At 49.8% G+C, this 18,128-nt stretch overlaps 1 protein-coding gene and 1 pseudogene across 1 annotated transcript in view; both read right to left on the bottom strand.

The window, feature by feature from the left end:
• Positions 1–13,991, bottom strand: part of LOC131093416 (zinc finger protein OZF-like) — a 71,916-nt gene extending 57,925 nt beyond the window's left edge. Inside the window, exon 1 of the mRNA XM_058040581.1 lies at positions 13,963–13,991. The gene's annotated coding sequence lies outside the window, so the exon portion shown is untranslated. The remainder of the gene's footprint in view (positions 1–13,962) is intronic.
• Positions 8,326–13,862, bottom strand: LOC131093410 (zinc finger protein 436-like; annotated as a pseudogene).
• Positions 13,992–18,128: the final 4,137 nt, after the last annotated feature.

Genomic DNA, 18,128 nt, shown 5'->3' with positions numbered 1-18,128 from the left:
GGGCCAGTCTGACCCTCGCTGCTGGGCCAAAGGCAGCAACTGCGGTGTATCACCCCAGTGATGCCTCGGCTTGCTGGTGGTTGCAGCTGGGCACTGAACAAGTCCAGGCTTGTAAGGGACCCCGTTACCTCAGGAGGGATAGCTTCAGGCGATGGTGAAGAGAAAAAGGAGAGGATTCTGCTGGAGGGTTTAATGTCCAGAGGTTTATTCCATGGTTACAGAGGTCTGAACGTGAGGAGCTGCTCCAACAGAACCATGACCGCATGGTCTGATCACCTTTTTAAGCTCAGGGACAGGGGGAGGGGAGGTACAGGTGAGCCACCAACCAGGTGAGAGGGGCAGGGTCTCAGAGGAAGATGACACCCAGCCAGGCCAATGACCCCTGGGCCTGAGGGGCATCCTTTGAACTTGACCAACCACACGACGCCTTGCTGGAACGTTCAGCCTGATTGACAGGACTCACTCAGCATGGGGGCAAGGGGGAAGGGATAGACGTACAGGCACACCTGGGAAAGTGACCTGGAAGGCCAAAATGGGACATCACAGCACACCACAACATCTCCCCCTAGTTTTGTTTAAAAAGAAGAGGACTATGTTTGTGGTGCAGAATGATTGCCAAACCATGGTTGGTAAATCAGTTCTTCCTCTACAGGAGGGTCAGTGTTTTCCACTGAGGCTTCTAGGTCATCCATTGGAGCACTGAGGGCTTCCAAATGGTAGACCTCAGGAGGGGGAGATGAGCTTGAAACTAACTTGAGAACCATGCGTTTGATTAGTCCAAAAACAATGCTAAAAACTACAATAACTATAACTAAAATAAACAGCACTAAAAACAGAGTTTTCAGAATAGATCCCAACCAGCCCGAGAGTCCCCAGCCTTTGAACAGTTCATTCAGCCAGTCGTCAGTTTCTCTGTTGATGTCTGAGAGCCGTTGTCAAGGTAGTCCATACGTGGTTTGGGCTGAGGCACTATGCAGGAGGTCACAGGTGGGATGATCACGAGTAGGACGAGAAGCAGGCTCGGTCTCATGGCGTCTCGAGGCTACACATGAACAGTGGGATCTAAACTGGTACAAAAACTTGAAACAAACATATATTATAAACTATTCCAGATAGGAGGCTTAAATGGAATTTCCTCCAGAGAACACGGGCGGCGTTTTCTTCTCCAGGCAGCATGAGCAACCTGGGGTGCTTCTGTAGATTTCTCTGAGACCTTGGGAACATAGGGCTTTACCCATTTGGAAGGGACCCACCTTAAACCAGAGGGGGTGGACACACAGGCATATCCACGTCCCCAAGTAACCAATTTGTAAGGTCCCACCATTTTCCAAGTCTCAGGGTCCTTTACTAAAACTGGAGGTTTTTCCTTAATTAACCTATGATTGCTCCCCCCAAAGTGGCGTAGGATGGGTGGGTTTAGGCTGTCAAAAGAACAATTCAGAAAATTTATTGTGAATAGCGCCCTGGATAACCAGATGTGGGGAGGTTCTACCTTCAGAACCTGTTGTTGCTGGTCCAGGACCCTTTTAAGATCACGGTGAGTTCTTTCTACAATGGCTTGACCTGTAGGGGAGTAGGGGATGCCAGTTTTGTGCTCTACTCCCCATTGCTGCAGGAAGCTCCCGAATTCCTTGGATTTGTAAGCAGGCCCATTATCAGTTTTCAGCTCCTTGGGGATGCCCATGAAAGAAAAAGCCTGCAAGAGGTGCTTAGTAGCATCAATAGATGATTCTCCTGTGTGGGCAGAAGCATAGACCGCTCCAGAAAAGGTATCTACACTAACATGAACATATTTCTGCCGCCCAAAAGACTGTATGTGTGTTATATCTGTTTGCCACAGTTCACAACTGTTCAGTCCCCTTGGGTTTGCTCCCGTACTCACTGTAGGGAGTGCATGTTGTTGGCAATTTGGGCATGTGGCCACAATCGCTTTGGCCTGTTCTCGAGTGATGTTAAACTGACGAACCAGGCCAGGTGCATTTTGGTGGAAAAGCTGGTGGCTGATTTTTGCCTGTTCAAAAACATTTGGGAGAGTGGCCATCACTGCAGGTGCAGCAAGAGCATCTGCCCTTCTGTTGCCTTCAGCAATAAACCCTGGCAAGTCAGTGTGTGACCTGACGTGCATCACATAAAATGGTTGCTCTCGGTGAGTGACTAACTTTACCAGCTTTGAGAGCAATTCGAAAAGTGCGATGTTAGACACATCTTGCAGTATTGCTTGATCTGCCCTGGATACTACTCCTGCCACATATGCAGAGTCTGTAATCAGATTAAATGGTTCTGAGAACCTTTCAAAGGCCCTAACAACTGCAGCCAATTCAGCAACCTGAGGTGAACCTTCCACCTCAGCAATGTCTGTCTCCCACTGCTGGGTTTGAGGATCCTTCCAAGTCATAACAGACTTGTGGGACCTCCCGGATGCATCTGTGAAGACAGTTAGAGCCCTTTTTAAAGGTCTCCTACTTAGAGCACTTCTCAGTTTTAAGGTAAATTGAACATCTTGTTCGAACAATTTGTGAGCGGGCCGCACTACCGAAATTTGTCCTGAGTAGGAATCCAGAGCAAACTGCAACACTTCATTTTCTTGAAACAATTGTTCCAGTATTTTCATAGTATTTTGACCTGATTTTAACTCAACTGGAATGTGAATGCACTTAAAATCACATCCTGCTAACTCCCTGATCCGGGTCCTTGCTTTTCGGATCAGTTCTGCTACCAGCTCCTGAGGCTTTGTCAGTCTCTTGGACCTTTTGTGATTGAGGAAAACCCATTCTATGATCAAGAGAGGGTCCCTCTGGTCCCGGTCCTTTTTTGGTGTGTTCTTTGCCTTAGGTGTTTGTTTTTCCTCCCACTGGAAAATAATTCCATGGAGATGTGGCAACTTACCTAGGATGATAAATTTGAATGGCAGGTCAGGCCGGCATCGGTTGGCCTGTCTTGTGGACATTGCAATCTGAACCTTTTCTAGAGCTTTCCGTGCCTCTGGGGTAATAGACCTAGGAGCACCTGGGTCCTCTCCCCCTTTCAATAAATTGAAAAGAGGGGCAAGGTCTTTGTTAGTCAGACCGAGCCATGGTCTTACCCAATTCAAAGACCCACACAACTTGTGGACATCCGCAAGGGTCTTGATCTTTGGATTGATTTCTAATTTTTGAGGAACAATGGTCCTATTTCCAATTTCTAAGCCCAAATACTTCCAAGGTGGCATCTTTTGAATTTTCTTTTCCTGGAGCTCGAACCCTGCAACAATCAATGCATCGATCGTTAGGTCAAGCGCATGCGTGAGTAAATCATCATTGGGGGCACACACAAGGATATCATCCATATAATGATAGATGATGGCCTTCTCTGCGGCTGCACGTACTGGGGAAAGCAGGAAAGACACATACCACTGGCAAATAGCTGGAGATACCTTTAATCCCTGAGGAAGAACGGTCCAATGGTACCTTTTCATAGGGGATTCCATATTAATAGAAGGGACTGAGAATGCAAAACGCGGTGCATCGTCAGGGTGCAAGGGGATTTGGAAAAAACAATCCTTAATATCAATAACAGCTAATTTCCAATCTTGGGGAAGCATTGTTGGGGATGGCATACCAGGTTGGGGAGAACCCATATCTTCAATTACATTATTAATTTGTCGGAGGTCGCAGAGGAGCCGCCATCTCTTTTTGTCAGCTTTTTGGATGACAAACACTGGAGAGTTCCATGGGGACATGGTCTCCACAATGTGGCCCTTTTTTAGTTGCTCTTCCACTAGTTCTTCAAGCACCTTTATTTTTTGTTTACTTAGCGGCCACTGTTTCACCTGAACTGGTTTGTCTGTTATCCACTTCAGTTTTGGGGTGGGGCGCTGTTGTTCAGTGACTGCTGTACAAATATGCTGTGGAGAGTCTGGAATATCAATTGTGACACCCCACTGGGCCATTAAATCTCTCCCTAACAAAGGTTCTGAATAATCCAACACAAATGGACGGATATTAGCCAATTGTCCGTTTGGTCCCTCAAATTGAATAATGCTTTTGGATTGTCTTGCCAATTGCAGACCTCCTACACCTTGAAGGTGACCGGCAACATTTTGCAAAGGCCAATGTGCTGGCCAGTCTTGTACTGGAATCACTGTGCAGTCTGCACCTGTGTCTACAAGCATCTCAATGCGTTTAGACTCCCCACCCCCAGTGACATTACACCATAATTTGGGTTTGTCTTTTCCAATAACTTGGACCCGGGCGACTGTGGGCCCTTGTTTTTTGATATTTTCAGGTAAAGATGGCACAGGGATAGCTTGTGCAACAATTTGTCCTTTGGGAAGAAACAGGGGTGGGTGGAAACAATGCAGGCCGAGAACGAATTGCTCAGGATCTGATGTTGTCATTCCTGGAGCAATTTCGATCTCTTGTGGTGTGTGTTTGGTGTCCCCAATGACGATGTACTTACAACTAATCCAGTTCCAAGTACCTTTCTGTTCAGGATTTACAGACACAAAATGCCAATCAGTGTCCTCCAGATGGAGTGACTCAGTCAGCTGCAACCTGTAAGGCTCATTGACAGAAGACGTGGTTAACACAGGATCACCTAAATCATACACAGTCTTTGAAGCACCTGCTTCACTTACACAATCATTAATATTATCGCACGCTTGATTTGTTTTGCTACCCTTATTCCCTTGGCCTGCTCTTTTTGTGTCTGCGCGCCTGGCAGGCCGGCGCTGGCTCTTTAGTTTTTTTGTTGTTGTTGACCCCCAGGGAGGGCTTGTAGTTCTCCTCCCCTGCCATTTCTAAATTCATCAAATTCCCTTTTCAGGGGGCACTGGTTACTCCAGTGCCCTAGGTTGTTACAAAGCAGGCATGGTTTTGTGGGCTCAACCATTGCTGGTCTCCGCTGCTGCCCAGGGTACTGCTGTGATGAGGGGAAAGGCGCAGGGCTGGCAACGGCGACACGCTGGGGTGGTCTTGGCAGCAGCCTTGGTCTGGTGTCTTCAGCTACACTCATCAGAGGCACTTTCCTGTTACACACTAGAAGCATATCTTTTAACGTTGGAGAAGGTTGAAAAGGAAGGCTCAGGATTGCCGTTTGACACTGATTATTTGCATTTGTAAACGCCATTTCTTCTAAAATTGCTTCCCTAGCATTCTCTTTTTTAACTTGTATTTCAATAGCTCTAGTTAACCTTTCTACAAATTTCAAAAAAGGCTCTGATGGTAGCTGTTTAATTTTACTATAGGGCTCAAAAGGCCCCTCAGGTTGTAGGGAAAAGAATGCTTTTTCAGCTGCTTCCTTTACTTTTTCGAGTGTTTCTGCAGGAATTGCAGTAGCTTGGATCGAGGGAGAAGACCATTGGCCCTCACCACAGAGGTGCTCAATGGTGATAGGGTTACCACTGTTGTCTTTGGCTGTGTTTGGATCAGCATGCAAGCCTGGGAGAGCATCTTTTAGCATTTGTTTCCATGCTATTTCCCATAATTTAAATTCCGTGGAGGTCATGAGACAGGAAAAAAGCTGTTTTAAATCATGTGGAATCACTACATTCCTACTCAATTCAGAATTTAAAAGGCCACGGAAATATGGACTGTGTGGACCATATTCTTTATGAGACTTACAGATCTCTTTAATCAATTGCCGTCCAAAAGAACTCCAATTAGCAGTTGGAGCTGCTCCCCCCTGAGCAGCAGGCTGAAAGGTAACAGGAGCCAGTGACAACATGGGACTATGCATTGGGTCTGCTGTTCCCTGCTCTGTATCCCTTGAAACAGAAGCATTGGGATCACAGATACAGGTTTGGGGGATGGCAGTGGGTGTGTCCCCACCTTGGGAACTCGGGGAGGGGGTGGGGACAGGGGGCCGGCAAGGGGCGGGGAAACCGTGGGAACAAGGGGCGGGGTCAGGGGGCAAGCAGGGGGCGGGGACACCTGGTGACATCACGTCAGCAGACGCCCCCTGGGAGGTGTAGAGGGGCGGAGCTGAGGGTACTGCAGGAAATGGAGGGGGAGGGGGGAAGGTGTCACGAGGAACAGGAGGAGAGGGGGATGGGGCTGGAGTTTTGGGATGCTTAAGGGGATTTTGGGAAGAAGAAGACCAGGTTTGGGAAGATGCCACGTGGCATCCACCATCTTGTGAACCCCCTAGGGGCTGGGGGCCATTTTGGGCATCACTACTCTCTGCAAAGCTAACACGTGCTGTGGGTTTCAGAGGATGGGACACAGGGGATTGGGAAAGATTCCACGCAGCCTGGCCAGGGCCTTGTGGATAGGGCAACTCAGGCATTTCAACAGACTTTGGGCGTCGACTTCCCAATGAGTTTGATCTGTTTAAAATACTAAGTTTTGGGGAAAGAGGTTTAGGGGTTTTAGAATTAGGAGAGGGAGAAACAGGGAGAGCAGGGGTACATGGCTTTACATTTGGCTTTTTCTCCATTTCCTTTTGTTTGAGCAATGCTGTACGAATTTGTAAACTCCAAAACACAAATTTAGCTGAGGGTGCATTGCTAGATTGTCCTAAGGTTATTAATTCATTTCCAACTTTATCCCAGAATTGAATATTGTGGATTTCTTCAGGGGAGATTTGTGGGAAGTGGAGGAAAAGCCATCTTATAAACTGTTTCAATTTTCCCTTTGAGAACTTCACATTACCACTATTTAAAATGCTAACAATATTATAATACACTCCTTTTTGTACAATGCTGAGTTTCAAACCCATGTTAGATGTAAAAAGCAAAGTACTAAATCCCGCCTGACCAAAAACAAAGCCAAAATCAGCTACCGATTTCTAAAAAAAAAAAACACAGATAGGAAAGCGATAACGAGCCGACAAAAGCTTCACAATGCAGCTGTATATACTGCTTTTAAAATTCCCGGGCAGCAGCAGCAGGGCACGCCCTGCCGAGCTGAGGCAGAAACAAAGCCTCCCCCGCTGTGGAATGCACCCCCCCGCGGAGCAGAGAGAGCAGCCACGCCACGTGGCAAGCCGAAACCGGGGCCCCCCGCGCCGCGTGTGCAGAGAACCCCCCTTCCTCCACAGAGAGAGAGAAAGAGAGCCCCCAGCGGCAAGAGAGCCGAGAGCCCCCCCTCCCCCGCACAGAGAGAGAGAGAAAGATCTCTCGACCACGTGGAGAGAGCCGAGCCTGCAGAGCCGGGAGGGAAGGGCAGAGAGCTCCCGCGCGAATTCCAAAAGACAGCAAAACACGCGGCAGAAAGCTAATAGCTAGAAATCAATGAATTCCCGTCTGTGGGGCTGCGCAGCCAAAAATGCAAATGCAAAAAGGAACAGAACTCACGGCAGAGTCTGTTTTTGAGCTCCTGCCCTACCGAGAGCAGAGATACTCACCCGAAATGGAAGCTGTAGCTGGCTGGGTACAGGCAGGTCTCTTCACCGGAACAGGACCTCTCTTGGGCGAGAGAGGCTCCCCTGTCTTTCCTCTGGAAAATCTGCTCACCAGAAAGGAGCTGGGCTTTCCAGAGGCGCCGAACAGTCCACGAAACTTCTTGTGGGAATATTCCCTAAGTCTCTAGCCGAGCGCGTTGCAACCAAAGCCCCTTTCAGCTGGATGCACAGCTGCCAAAAGCTTCTCCAAGGTGTTGCGGGTCCGTTTTGGGCTGCAGAGTCGCTTTGCCCGCCTCAGGGACGCCAAATATTGGAAAAAAAAAAGGCTCCCAATATTACCAGTTAGATTGTGCCTGGGCCAGTCTGACCCTCGCTGCTGGGCCAAAGGCAGCAACTGCGGTGTATCACCGCAGAGATACCTCGGCTTGCTGGTGGTTGCAGCTGGGCACTGAACAAGTCCAGGCTTGTAAGGGACCCCGTTACCTCAGGAGGGATAGCTTCAGGCGATGGTGAAGAGAAAAAGGAGAGGATTCTGCTGGAGGGTTTAATGTCCAGAGGTTTATTCCATGGTTACAGAGGTCTGAACGTGAGGAGCTGCTCCAACAGAACCATGACCGCATGGTCTGATCACCTTTTTAAGCTCAGGGACAGGGGGAGGGGAGGTACAGGTGAGCCACCAACCAGGTGAGAGGGGCAGGGTCTCAGAGGAAGATGACACCCAGCCAGGCCAATGACCCCTGGGCCTGAGGGGCATCCTTTGAACTTGACCAACCACACGACGCCTTGCTGGAACCTTTAGCCTGATTGACAGGACTCACTCAGCATGGGGGCAAGGGGGAAGGGATAGACGTACAGGCACACCTGGGAAAGTGACCTGGAAGGCCAAAATGGGACATCACAGCACACCACAACAGTTCTGAAGTGACAGATCGACCTTTCTTTGCTTTTGGAGTGCAGAGAGATGGAGAAGGGGAAAAATTAAGGCCAAACAAAAAGGCGAAGCAGCCAGGTGTGTTCCCAACATGGATCACAGGGAATGTGAGTGACCAGGGCTGTGCCCAAAGTGCCTCCTCCAGTGGGGGATGGAGCTGGAGCAGCGCACGAAGCTCTGCCTGCACTCGGGGCACTCACAGGGCTTCCCTTAGTGGTGCCTCCGTTGGTGTCGGGTCAAGTGAGAGCTGCTGGAGAAGCTCTTCCCACACTGGGGACACTCGTAGGGCCTCTCCCCAGTGTGGATGTGCCGGTGGGTGACGAGGGTGGAGTTGTGCTTGAATCCCTTCCCGCAGTCGGGGCAGCGGAAGGGCCTCTCCTCTGTGTGAATCCGATAGTGCAGGAGGAGATGGGAGCTGGTCGGAAACCTCTTCCTGCATTGATCACACTCGTAGGGCCGTTCCCCACTGTGGGTCCTCTGGTGCTGGATAAGGTCACAGCTCCTCATACTGAGATCATACTGGGACCATACTGGGAGTGAGTAGGAGCTGGCAGGGAGCAATTGAGACCATGTTATGGGCAAATGGGATATACTGGGAGTGACAGGATTATGCTGAGGGTGACTGAGAGCAGCTGTGAGCAACTGGGAACACGCTGGGAGCAACTGGGAACAACTGGAAGTGACTGGGTGCATACTGGGGGTGATTGGAAACTGCTGGGCTTATACTGGTATGAACTGGGATCATGCTAGAGGTGACTGGCATCATACTGCCAGCAAGTGCCACTACACTGAGGCTGAATGGGAGTGGTTGGGAGCAAATGGGATCATACTGGAAGGAACTGGAAAGATGCTGGAGGGAACTGGGGTACACTGGGAGATACTGGGAGTGACAGAAACAAAAGTGAGGGTGAAAGAGAGCAACTGGAACCATGTGGAGCACAACTGGTTCATACTGGCAGGGACTGGGAGCACACTGGGCTCATCTTTGGGTCATACTGGGAGGGACTGGATGAATACTGGGAGTATCTGAGAGTGACTGGGAACACACCCTGCACATCATCCCCCATACTGGGCCTGACTGGAAGCAACTGAAACCACACTGGGGGCACTGGCATCAGACTGGGAGTGACTGGGAGCAACTGGGATTAGACTGCAAGTGACTAGGATCTACTGGGAGCAGAGTGGGTGTGATTGGACCCTGACTGGGGGTTACTGGGAGCTACCAGGCCCTGCTGGGAGCCAACAGGGAGCATAATTAGAGCAACTGGGAGCAACTGGGATAAAACTGGGGGCAAGTGAACCAAGCTGAGGGAACTGGGAGTGCCTGGCAATGACTACGAGAATGTTCAGGGCAACTGGGATATACTGGGAGGGTCTGAGACCATATGAGTGGTGACTGGGACCAGACTGGGAGTGACTGGGAATGTGCTGGGGGAACTGGGAACATGCTGGGGGCAAGTGGGAGAGAGTGGGGCCCTGCTGGGAGAGACTGGGATCATACTGGGAGAGCCTAGGACTACACTAGGGACAACTGGGAGAACTGGTTCAGCCGTCCTGGTCTGGATGGTCCCAGTCCATATTTGATCCCACTCCCTATTTAATCAAAGTCCGTATTTGATTCAAGTCCATTTGATCAAAATCCATATTTAATCCCAATCCATATTTGATCCTAGTTCCATATTTGATCCCAGTTCAAATGATCCCAGTCCTTATCTGATCCCAGTCCAAATGTGACCTCAGTCCATATTTGACCTCAGTCCATAGTTGATCCCAGTCCTGTTTATCCCAGTTTGTATGGTCCCAATCCATAGGATCCCACTCCATAGGATCCCAATCCATATTTGATCCCAGTCTAAATAATCTCAGTCCAGTTTATCCCAGTCTGTACAATCCCAGCCAGTGTTTGATCCCAGTCCATGCTTGATTGAGTCGGTATTTGATCCCAGTTCCTATTTGATCCCAGTCCATATTTAATCCCAGTCCATAGTTGATCTTAGTTCATATTTGATCCCAGTCTAAATAATCTCAGTCCAGTTTATCCCAGTCTGTAGGAACCCAGTCCATTTGATCCCAATCCATATTTGATCCCAGTCCATATTTAATCCCAGTCCATAGTTTATCCTAGTCCATATTTGATCCCAGTCCAAAGTTTATCCCAGTCCTGATTTGATCCCACTCCAGTTTATCCCAGTGCATAGTTGATTTTAGTCCATATTTGATCCGAGTCCATTTTTTATCCCAATTCATATTTGATCCCAGCTCATATTTGATCACAGTCTAAATAATCTCAGTCCAGTTCATCCCAGTCTGTACAATCCCAGTCCATATTTGATCCCAGCCCATAGCTGATCCCAATCCATATTTAATCCCAGTCCATATTTGATCCCAGTCCCTATAATCTCAGTCCAGTTCATCCCAGTCAGGATGATTCCAGTCTATATTTGGTTCCAGTCTGTATTTACTCCCAATCCATATTTGACCCCAGTCATTATTTGGTCGCAGTCCATTGTTGCAGTCGAGGCGGTCACAACACAAAGCAGAGACCACAAGCAGTCTCAGTTGGCGACACTTTATTAGTGAACATGGCTGATCTTTTATACACTTTCCAATTGTTTACCCTTCTTCTACCTTAACTATTGGCTGCAATAAGTCAATACCATGCTATTGGTGAAAAGTTATAGTGACTTCATCTAACTCTCTAAAAATGCTTCGTCCAGCTGCAAAGTGCTCTTATCTTTCTTCTCTCAATCTCCTTGGTTACAGCCTTGGAGAAAGCTCCTTATCAGCTTCTTCTTCTTCTCGCTCCCTTAGCTAACAGGCCTGCTGTTAGCCTCTCCCACAGTCCATAGTTGATCCCAGTCCAGTTTATCCCAGTCTGTAGGATCCCAATCTGAAGGATCCCAGTCCCTAGTTGATCCCAGTCTATAGGTGATCCCAATCCATATTTAATCCCAGTCCATATTTGATCCTAGTTCCATATTTGATCGCAGTCCAAATGCTCCCATTCCACATTTGATCCCAGTCCATATTTGATCCCTTCAGTTTATCCCAGTCTGTAGGAACACAGTCCATATTTGATCCCAGTCTATATAATTTCAGTCCATTTTATCCCAGTCAGGATGATCAAAGTCCATATTGGATCTGAGTCCATATTTGACAGCAGTCCCTATTTAATCCCATTCTATTTGATCCCAATCTATATTTAATCCCAGTCCCTATTTCATCCTTGTTCCATATTTGATCCCAGTCCAAATGAAACCAGTCCATATTTGATCACAGTCCACATTTGATCACAGTCTGTATTTATTTCCAGTCCATATTTGATCCCAATCCATATTTGATCCAAGTCCATATTTGATCCCAGTCTATATTTGATATGGTTTTAATAATCTCAGTCCAGTTTATCCCAGTCTGTACAATCCCTGTCCATACCTGATCCCAGTCTATATTTAATCCAGTCCATGTTTGATCCCTGTCCCTACTTGGTCCAAGTCCCTATATGATCCCAGTCTCTATAATCTCAGTCCAGTTTATCCCAGTCAGGATGATCCCAGTCCATAGTTGATCCCAGTCCCTATTTGATCCCAATCCATTTGATCCCAGTCCATATCTGATCCCAGTCCATATTTGATCCCAATCCATATTTAATCCCAGTCCCTGTTTGATCCTAGTTCCATATTTGATCCCAGTCCAAATGATACCAGTCCATATTTGATCCCACTCCATATTTGATAGAGTCCCTATTTAATCCCAGTCCCTAACTGAGCCCAGTCCCTATTTGATCCCAGTCCCTAATTGATCCCAGTACATTTTTGATCCCAGTCCTTATTGCCCTGCACACATTCCAAAAGTCTGGAATTCCAGCTCCCAGATAGAAAAAGATGTTCCTGCCCTTGAAGGCAAATGGAGCAAAATCCTACAGAGACATTTCCCTGCCAGCCTTCAGGACTTCAGCTCCTGGGACTGGCAATTAAAATAATTATTGGGAAATAAAATAATAAATAATCAGGGGACGGTCTGTGGGGACAGAGGGGTCAATTAAATCAGGGCAGGGTCAATTAAATCAGGGGAGGGTCTTTGGTGGTCACTGAGGCAATAAAACAAAGGAGGGTATTTGGTGGTCCCTGGGTCAAGGGAGACACTGAGAGAGAAACAGAGCAGGCAAAGAGAGGCAGGAGAGAAAAGGGGACACAAAGACAATGAGCTGAGAAGGCGGCACTCTGCAAACAGAACTGCAACAGACTGAACATGAATGGGAGAGAAATCAGTAAGTCTCAGAGTTTTATTTGCTATCAAATACATCCCACACACCCAGCCCCACAAATCTCCATCCCACCACTCTAACTGAGACCCCATGACTCTAAATCATCTCCCAACCACATCTCAGCCTGGTGGCTGTGGAATTGAATGAGTTTGGTGTGGGACTGAGATTTTTGAGGTGGGTTTGAGCCTTTTGGGGTAAGATTGAGCTGTTTTCACTGGGATTTGAGTGGTTTTGAGGTGACAGATCCATCTCTCTTGGTTTTTGGAGTGCAGAGAGATGGAGAATAGAAAAAAATTAGGGTGAAATTAAAAGTAGAAACAGCCAGGTGTATTCCCAACATGGATCACAGGGAATGAGGGGCACCAGGGCTGTGCACAAAGTGCCTCCTCCAGTGGGAATGGAGCTGGAGCAGCGCACGAAGCTCTGCCCGCACTCGGGGCACTCATAGGGCTTCCCTTACCGGTGCCTCCGTTGGTGTCGGGTCAAGTGAGAGCTGCTGGAGAAGCTCTTCCCACACTGGGGACACTCGTAGGGCCTCTCCCCTGTGTGGATGCGCTGGTGAGTGACGAGGGTGGAGTTGTGCTTGAATCCCTTCCCACAGTCGGGGCAGCGGAAGGGCCTCTCCTCTGTGTGAATCCGCTGGTGCTGGAGGAGATGGGAGCTGGTCGGAAACCTCTTCCTGCATTGATCACACTCGTAGGGCCTCTCCTCACTGTGGATCCTCTGGTGCTGGATCAGGCTGGAGCTCTGGCTGAAGCTCTTCTCACATTCCCCACACTCATGGGGCCTCTCCCCAGTGTGGATGAGCTGGTGCCTGACAAGATGGTGGTTCTGCCTGAAGCCCTGCCCGCAGTCGGGGCAGTGGAAGGGCCTCTCCTGTGTGCATGCGCTGGTGCTTGAGGAGATTTGAGCTGGTCGGAAAACCTCTTCCTGCATTGATTACACTCGTAGGGCCGTTCCTCAGTGTGGGTCCTCTGGTGCTTAAACAAGTTGGAACTACAGCTGAAGCTCTTCCCACACTCCGCAAACGTGTGAGGCTTCTCCCCATCATGGAGCTGCTCATGGAGCACCAGCTCCGAGCTCTGGCTCCATCTCCGGCTGCCTTCCCGGCCCAGGCTGGCTCTTTCCCCCTCAGATCCCCGCCGGCTGCGTTTGCAGCCCCTCCTCGTGCGGCATCTCCGGGGCTTTTCCTCCCCGTTGGCTTCCTGCGCCATGGAGCTGCTCAAAACGGCCTCTTCCACCAGGTTCTGCCGCGGGCATTTGTCCTCCCTGCTCTCCATGCTCAGCTCCTGCTCTGGGGGAGGAAGGACAAGGACAGGATGGGATTTGCCTCCGTGCCACAGGCAAGGGCAAGGAGATTCCCCCAGGGCTGAGCTGCAGCCGGGGCCGTGCTGGGCTGGGAGATGGAGCAACACAGAGGGGAAAGGGGCACTGACTTCCTCCTCACCTGCCTCAGTGTCCCGGGGCATCTGCCTCTTCCTTGCAGCCTCCCAGGCCTTGGCAATGGGAAATCCTGGTTTGGGGAAAACAAGGGATGAGCACAATGTCTTCGAAGGTCCCTCTGCCCAAGTCCATCTCTACAAGTCATTGGCCATCTGGGCTACTGAAAAAGCTCCCAAACACCCAGATTCAGCCCTGAAAAAGCCTCCCAGGAGTTCCCTGTCCCTGGTCCCTCCCCTCTGGTGTTCGGGGGCTCCCCCCTGTCCCAGCTGCTGGGGGTCATGCTTGGATTGGGGGTCCCCCTTCTCCTTGGTGCCTGCCCTGCCCAGGCTGCTGACAGTCCCAGCAATGCCAAAAGCTCCCCTGGCTTCGCTCTCCCCACTTCGGGATGCCGCAGCTGTTTGGGCTCGCGGGCTCCCTTCTCCCCTCGTTCTCTGCTCTGGGCTGCAGCAGCGCCAAGGAGTCCCCCCTGCCCCTCTCCAGGCTCTTGAGGCTCCCGCCAATGGCGGCGCTCCCCCCTCTCTGGGCTCCCCAATTTGGGCTCCTGGGGGACACAGGGCTCTGCTCCTCCAGGCTGCCTCTGCCGGCAGCGGCCACCGCCACCCCCCGATGTCCCCCCGAGGGGCCTTTTCCGCTCAGCCTTGGACTGCTTCATTCTCCAAACATCCCCCCAAAACCCCAACCCAGGGACCCCCCGGGATATCTGGGCTGAGCTCCCCCTCTCTACTCACCGGCACGATTGGGGGGCGATGATCCCACAGGTGGGGGCTGTGAATTCAGGCAGGGCTCGACCGGTGGTTCCCTCAGCTCAGCGTTGATCCACCTTTGTCCCTCCTCTTCCATCCCCCCTCCTCCTCCTTGCTAACCCCACCTCTTTCTACTCCTCCCCTCCTCCTCTTCCATAGCCCCATCTCCCCCTCCCTAACCCCGCCTCCTCCTCCCCCTTCATCCCTGCCCTTCCCATCCTCCTCCTCCTCCCCCAGCAGCAGCCACACCCTCGGTGACCCGTTCCCGCAGCCCTCGCAGCCTGCGGCAGGAGCGGGGATGGAGCCGGGACAGGTCGGGATGGGCAGCGCGGTATTGGAATATGAATCCCAATATTACCAGTTAGATTGTGCCTGGGCCAGTCTGACCCTCGCTGCTGGACCAAAGGCAGGAACTGTGGTGTATCATCCCAGAGACACCTTGGCTTGCTGGAGGTTGCAGCTGGGCACTGAACAAGTCCAGGCTTGTTAGGAACTCCGTTTACTTCAGGAGGAATGGCTTCTGGCGGTGGTGAAGAGAAAAAGAGATGGATTCTGCTGGAGGGTTTAAATTCAGAGGTTTATTCCATGGTTACAGAGGCCTGAACGTGAGCAACTGCTCCAACAGAATCCCGGCCGCATGGTCTGATCACCTTTTTAAGCTCAGGGACAGGGGGAAGGGGAGGGAACAGGTGAGTCACCCAACCAGGTGAGAGGGGCAGGGTCTCAGGGAGGGATGACACCCAGACAGGCCAATGACCCCCAGGCCTGAGGGGCATCCTTTGAACTTGACCAACCACACGACGCCTTGCTGGAATGTTAAGCCTGATTGACAGCCCAGCAGGGGGCGAGGGGGGAAGGGGAAGAGAGGTATTGGCACACCTGGGGAAGGAAGTTTACAACACACTGCAACATCTCCCCCTAGTTTTGTTTAAAAAGAAGAGGACTGTGTTTGTGGTGCAGAATGATTGCCACCCCATGGTTGGTAAATCAGTTCTTCCTCTACGGGAGGGTCAGTGTTTTCCACTGAAGCCTCCAGGTCATCCATTGGAGCACTGAGGGCTTCCAAATGGTAGACCTCAGGAGGGGGAGATGAGCTTGAAATTAACTTGAGAACCATGCGTTTGATTAGTCCAAAGACAATGGTAACAACTACAATAACTATAACCAAAATAAACAGCACTAAAAACACAGTTTTCAGAATAGATCCCAACCAGCCTGAGAGTCCCCAGCCATTGAACAGTCCATTCAGCCAGTCGTCAGTTTCTCTCTTGATGTTGCTCACCATGGTTTTCATCTTGTCAATTGTGGCATGTACGTTCTCTGCCTTTGATGACAAGTCAAGACAGCAGAGTCCTTCAAATTCTTCACAGCGATGGTTGTGCAGAAGGAGCAGATAGTCTATGGCTGCCCTATTTTGAATGGTGGCTTGCCTGGTAATTTCCTCATCTGATAAGAGGTCACTCAGGGCAGTAGAAGTGAGGTTTGCCTGTTTTGTAACCCAACATTCCAATCGGCCTAATTCTCCCATAGTTTTTGCTGCCGAGATCCACGGCAGAAGGACTGTAATTGCGGTGGCCTTAAGTCTGGACCAGTGAACAATTTCTGAATTACAGTCAGGGTCTAATTGCCTTAGGTCTCTTTTTTTGATAGCCAATGTATGTGTGTTGTTTTTAGTTTGCCAGTGTATTAGGTTTGTTCAATTTGGTGTTAATAGGCTCAGCTTGCCAAAGGTACATGGACCTCCGAGCAGACGAGGAGGGAGATCTGCCCATGCTCTGTCTCCACATATTAAAAACACACCCTTTGGGAGTTCACGAGGCTTGTAATCACCACCAGATGAGTGCATAACTAAGACTGAATTTTCACACCAGTTCTTGTCTGTGTAGTGTGGGTTGCTAGGGTCAGGATAGGTGTTTGGTTTAGCTTCAAGATATGGTAAGCGGGAATTGAATTTAAAGTGAATGCAAAAGGTTGCATTCCTGGAGCCTAAGAGATGGAACTCTTGTGGCTCCCTTTTTGACACTGGTAACTTTCTCGCCCACTCCTGCCAAAAAAGTAAAGGATTGTCAGCAGGGTAACGGCCAGGGGAAGGTGCGAGTAAGTTAACTTCATTTAAGGCACTCCACGTTGCATTTGGGAACTCTGAGGATTTAAAAGGAACTCCCACCAGACAAGTTGACAGGGGGTCAGAGGCTGTTGCGATGGAGAGGCAAATGTGATCTTGTCCAAGGGCTCTGGCCAGAGTGGTCCATACATTTGCTTTGGGCTGAGGGACTAACCAGGAGATCGCTGGAGAAATGATCGCAAGTAGGATGAGGAGCAGGCTCGGTCTCATGGCGTCTCGAGACTGCACACGAACAGCAGGATCTAAACCGGTAAAAGGAAACTTAAAACAAACATATATTACAAACAATTCACGATAGGAGGCTTAAATGGAATTTCCTCCAGAGAACGTGTGCGGCGTTTTCTTCTCCAGGCAGCATGAGCAACCTGGGCTGCTTCTGTAGATTTCTCTGAGACCTTGGGAACATAGGGCTTTACCCATTTGGAAGGAACCCACCTTAAACCAGAGGGGGTGGACACACAGGCGTATCCACGTCCCCAAGTAACCAATTTGTACGGTCCCACCATTTTCCAAGTCTCAGGGTCCTTTACTAAAACTGGAGGTTTTTCTTTCATTAACCTATGATTGCTGCCCCCAAAGTGGCATAGGATGGGAGGGCTCAGGCTGTCAAAAGAACAATTCAGAAAATTGATTGTGAATAGCGCCCTGGATAACCAGATGTGGGGAGGTTCTACCTTCAGAACCTGTTGTTGCTGGTCCAGGACCCTTTTAATATCACGGTGAGTTCTTTCTACAATGGCTTGACCTGTAGGGGAGTAGGGGATGCCAGTTTTGTGCTCTACTCCCCATTGCTGCAGGAAGCTCCCGAATTCCTTGGATTTGTAAGCAGGCCCATTATCAGTTTTCAGCTCCTTGGGGATGCCCATGAAAGAAAATGCCTGTAAGAGGTGCTTAATAGCATCAATAGATGATTCTCCTGTGTGGGCAGAAGCATAGACCGCTCCAGAAAAAGTATCTACACTAACATGAACATATTTCTGCTGTCCAAAAGACTGTATGTGTGTTACGTCTATTTGCCACAGTTCACAACTGTTCAGTCCCCTTGGGTTTGCTCCCGTACTCACTGTAGTGAGTGCATGTTGTTGGCAATTTGGGCATGTGGCCACAATCGCTTTGGCCTGTTCTCGAGTGATGTTAAACTGACGAACCAGGCCAGGTGCATTTTGGTGGAAAAGCTGGTGGCTGATTTTTGCCTGTTCAAAAACATTTGGGAGAGTGGCCATCACTGCAGGTGCAGCAAGAGCATCTGCCCTTCTGTTGCCTTCAGCAATAAACCCTGGCAAGTCAGTGTGTGACCTGACA

This window comes from Melospiza georgiana, chromosome 25, assembly GCF_028018845.1.
Source record: "Melospiza georgiana isolate bMelGeo1 chromosome 25, bMelGeo1.pri, whole genome shotgun sequence".
Lineage (NCBI taxonomy): Eukaryota > Metazoa > Chordata > Aves > Passeriformes > Passerellidae > Melospiza > Melospiza georgiana.
Note: the sequence above shows the minus strand (reverse complement) of the source record. Positions and strands in the feature narration are given on the sequence as shown.